Consider the following 5193-nt stretch of genomic DNA (forward strand, 5'->3'; position numbering starts at 1 on the left):
TCCCAAAGAATAGCAAGGAGAGATTAGAAAGCCTTCCTCAGTGATCATTGCAAAGAAATAGAGGAAAACAATATAATGGGAAAGACTAGAGGTCTCTTCAAGAAAATTAGAGATATCAAGGGAACATTTCATGCAAAGATGGGCTCAATAAAGGACAAAAATGATATGGACCTAACAGAAGCAGAATATATTAAGAAGAGGTGGCAAGAATACACAGAAGAACTGTACAAAAAAGATCTTCATGACCAAGATAATCACAATGGTGTGATCACTCATCTAGAGCCAGACATCCTGGAATGTGAAGTCAAGTGGGCCCTAGGAAGCATCACTACGAACAAAGCTAGTGGAGGTGATGGAATTCCAGCTGATCTATTCCAAATCCTGAAAGATGATGCTGTGAAAGTGCTGCACTCAATATGCCAGCAAATTTGGAAAACTCAGCAGTGGCCACAGGACTGGAAAAGGTCAGTTTTCATTCCAATCCCAAAGAAAGGCAATGCCAAAGAATGCTCAAACTACCACACAGTTGCACTCATCTCACATGCTAGTAAAGTAATGCTCAAAATTCTCCAAGCCAGGCTTCAGCAATACATGAACTGTGAACTTCCAGATGTTCAAGCTGGTTTTAGAAAAGGCAGAGGAACCAGAGAGCAAATTGCCAACATCTGCTGGATCATTGAAAAAGCTAGAGAGTTCCAGAAAAGCATCTATTTCTGGTTTATTGACTACGTCAAAGCCTTTGACTGTGTGGATCACAATAAAATGTGGAAAATTCTGAAAGAGATGGAAATACCAGACCACCTGATCTGCCTCTTGAGAAACCTAACTGCAGGTCAGGAAGCAACAGTTAGAACGGGACATGGAACAGCGACTGGTTTCAAATAGGAAAAGAGTACGTCAAGGCTGTATATTGTCACTCCGCTATTTAACATATATGCAAAGTACATCATGAGAAACTCTGGGCTGGAAGAAGCACAAGCTGGAATCAAGATTGCCAGGAGAAATATCAATAACCTCATATATGCAGATGACACCACCCTTACGGCAGAAAGTGAAGAGGAACTCAAAAGCCTCTTGATGAAAGTGAAAGAGAAGAGTGAAAAAGTTGGCTTAAAGCTCAACATTCAGAAAACTAAGATCACGGCATCTGGTCCCATCACTTCATGGCAAGTAGATGGGGAAACAGTGGAAACAATGGCTGACTTTATTTTTCTGGGATCCAAAATAACCCCAGATGGTAATTGCAGCCATGAAATTAAAAGATGCCTACTCCTTGGAAGGAAAATTATGACCAACCTCAGTTCAGTTCAGTTCAGTTCAGTTGCTCAGTCGTGTCTGACTCTTTGCGACCCCATGAATCGCAGCATGCCAGGCCACCCTGTTCATCACCAACTCCCGGAGTTCACTCAAACTCATGCCCATCGAGTCAGTGATGCCATCCAGCCATCTCATCCTCTGTCGTCCCCTTCTCCTCCTGCCCCCAATCCCTCCCAGCATCAGGGTCTTTTCCAATGAGTCAACTCTTCGCATGAGGTGGCCAAAGTACTGGAGTTTCAGCCTCAGCATCAGTCCTTCCAATGAACACCCAGGACTGGTCTCCTTTAGGATGGACTGGTTGGATCTCCTTGCAGTCCAAGGGACTCTCAAGAGTCTTCTCCAACACCACAGTTCAAAAGCATTAATTCTTCTGTGCTCAGCGTTCTTCACAGTCCAACTCACATCCATACACGACCACTGGAAAAGCCATATCCTTGACTAGACGAACTTTTGTTGGCAAAGTAATATCTCTGCTTTTCAATATGCTATCTTGGTTGCTCATAACTTTCCTTCGAAGGAAGACACGTCTTTTAGTTTCATGGCTGCAATCACCATCTGCAGTGATTTTGGAGCCCAAAAACCATATGACCTAGCAATTTCACTTCTGGGTATTTACCTGTAGAAAACAAAAACACTGATTTGAACAGACATATGTACCCTTATGAACATTGCAGGCTTATTTTCAATAGGCAAGATATGAAAGCAACCCAAATGTCATCTATTGATAGATGAATAGATAAAGAAGGTTTGTGGGGGAAAGAGATGTATTTGTGTGTATACAATGGATTATTATTGTTAGAAAAATAAAACAAACCTTGCCATTTGCATCAACATGGATGAATCTAAAGGGATGAATGAATGCTAATGAAATAAATCAAGTAAAGACAAATATTACATAATGTCATTTATATGTGAAATCTAAAAAACAAAATGAAAACAGATTCATAGAAACTGAGCAAAAATTAGTGGTTGCTTGAGGACAGAAGGGTTGGGGGAAAAGTTTATGAAAGGATTAAGAGATAAAAACCTTTAGTTATAAATAAATTAGCTACAGGGATGTAATATTCAGCAAAAAAGAGTCAATATTACTGCAGTAATATTTTATGAGAACAGAACAAGACTTATTGTGGTGTTCATGTTAAAATGTGTATAAATTTGAAATCACTATATAGCATACATGAAAGCAACATAATTATTGTACATCAATTATATTTCTATTTAAAAAATGTAATGTTTAGAGATGATTGAGATTAAAAAGTAAATATGGCCCTTTACTTTTGTTATTTAACAGGTGCAAATTTTTAATTATATTTTTAATTCATTTCTTTTTAGATGAAACAAAGATGAATATTTTAATAATAAAAGGTACAATTCACAAAGAAGATAGACATCATAAACCATTAGATACCTAACAACAAAAATACATAAAGCAAAAATCAGGAGAAATATAATGGAGAAAATATATATATTCATAGTGATAAATATTAACATTTCTCTGAGAATATTTTAGTAAGTGCAGAAAAAATAAGAATAGAAGCATCTTGAATGATTTGTTAATAATGTAAATATAATAAATTCATATTTACATTAATTTATATTAATCTTATAGCCACACAGATATATTTAAAATTTTGTATCTCAGATGTTGTTATTAGATTTCCATAGATATTTAGAAAAACTGGCAAAAAGATAAACATTACTAAATTTCAAAAAGTAGAATTCTTTTTTTCATTCAGTTATACATATACACATATTATTTTTGAAATTATTTTCCATTATAGGTTGTTATAAGACATTGACTACAGTTCCCTGTGCTATACAGTAAACCTTTCTTGCTTGTCACATATCTATTTTTTTTTAATTAGAAATCTAGTGTTCTATTCATACTAAGTCAAATAAGTGGAATCAAAAATGTCATAAACTTTTTGTTAGGCAAAAATTCATAAGCTTTCTAAAATATATATATTATACATATTATTTACATATGTGTATGTAAGCTTTTCTACTACACTTGATAAAGGCTTGAGAAAAAACATCAGAAAATGGAGAAACTGGAAAACATAAACTAAGTGAAATGGGAGTACTGAATATGAAATAGAAAAAGTAAAACAAGCTAGATAAAAGTAAAACATCCTCATACAGCATCTTTTCATGTGTTTGTTAGCATAAGTATGTCTTCTTTGGAGAAATGTCTATTTAGTTCTTTGGCTCATTTTAAAAATATGGAATGCTTCATGAATTTGCTTGTCATCCTTGCACAGGGGCCATGCTAATCTTCTCTGTATCATTCCAATTTTAGTATATGTGTTGCTAAAGTCAGAATGGCTGCTATCAAAAAGTCTACAAACAGTAAACACTGGAGAGGGTGCAGAGAAAAGGGAACCCTCTTACACTGTTGGTGGGAATGCAAACTAGTACAGGCACTATGGAGAACAGGGTGGAGATTCCTTAAAAAACTGGAAATAGAACTGCTGTATGACCCAGAAATCCCACTGCTGGGCATACACACTAAGGAAACCAGAATTGAAAGAGATACATGTACCCCAATGTTCATCACAGCACTGTTTACAATAGTCAGGACATGGAAGTAACCTGGATGTCCATCAGCAGACAAATGGATAAGAAAGCTGTGATACATATACACAATGGAATATTATTCAGCCTTTAAAAAGAATGCATTTGAATCAGTTATAATGAGGTGGATGAAACTGGAGCCTATCATAAAGAGTGAAATAAGTCAGAGAGAAAAACACCAATACAGTATACTAATGCATATATATGGAATTTAGAAAGATGGAAATGATGACCCTATATGCGAGACAGCAAAAGACACAGATGTAAACAGACTGTTGGACTCTTTGGGAGAACGCGAGGGTGGGGTGATTTGAGAGAATAGTATTGAAACATGTATATTATCATATGCGAAATAGATCACCAGTCCAGGTTCGATACATGAGACAGGGTGCTCAGGGCTGGTGCACTGTGATGACCCTGAGGGATGGGAGGGAGAGGGAGGTGAGAGGGGTTTCAGGATGTACATGTACATGTACATATGTATACGCATGGCTGATTCATGTCAGTGTATGGCAAAAACGACTACAATATTGTAAAGTAATCAGCCTCCAATTAAATAAATTAATTTAAAAAAAATCCTCATATAGTCCAGCTGTTTATAAACATGGCTGCTCATTAGAAACAAATCTGGAGATCTGGTGGAAAACAGCAATATCCAGGCATTTTTATTTTTCAAAAATTTCCAAGATAATTTTGATATGCTTTCAGATTTTAAAAAGTGATTATAGGTGTTCCTATTAAATAGTAGTTTTAATGATATAGAATTCTATTATCTTTTTCTGTTGACCAATCATGATACAATGGTATCAGGTAATAGTTACATAATCACAATAGTAAAAGATATTTATCAGTTTTCACAATCAATATTCAGACAAAAAATAAAAGATAATTATACTTGTCAATATTCAGCCAAAAAATAAAAGATAATTACAATTACAAAAACAAAGATGTTTATCAGTTTTCACAATCAATATTCAGACAAAAACTAAAAGATAATTACAATTACAATCACAATAACCTAATAATATAAAATAATTACATACAATTTGGTGGGGGTAAAACAGAGTGATGTAGTATGTGGAAGTGCATACATGCACATATTTTCATCTGCTTAGTCAGGCTATCTTTTTGTTTTTAATCCATCTACATTTAAAGTTATTATCAATATGTATGATCCTATAACTGTTTTCTTAGTTATTTGGGGTTTATTTTCTGTAGGTAGGGCTATTCCTTCTCTTGTTTCCTGCCTAGAGAAGTACATTTAGAATTTGTTGCAGAGTTTGTTTGGTGGTGTTGAAGTCT

At 35.1% G+C, this 5193-nt stretch overlaps 1 non-coding gene across 1 annotated transcript; it reads right to left on the reverse strand.

The window, feature by feature from the left end:
- Positions 1 to 3533: 3533 nt before the first annotated feature.
- On the reverse strand, positions 3534 to 3637 carry LOC147361322 (U6 spliceosomal RNA). Its single transcript, XR_015138511.1, has one exon. It is a non-coding gene; the product is annotated as a U6 spliceosomal RNA (small nuclear RNA).
- Between the last annotated feature and the right edge of the window lie 1556 nt (positions 3638 to 5193).

Source organism: Bos grunniens, chromosome 12 (assembly GCF_055505025.1).
Source record: "Bos grunniens cultivar Pamir isolate PY7600 chromosome 12, Bosgru_T2T1.0, whole genome shotgun sequence".
In the NCBI taxonomy this organism is placed as follows: Eukaryota; Metazoa; Chordata; class Mammalia; order Artiodactyla; family Bovidae; genus Bos; species Bos grunniens.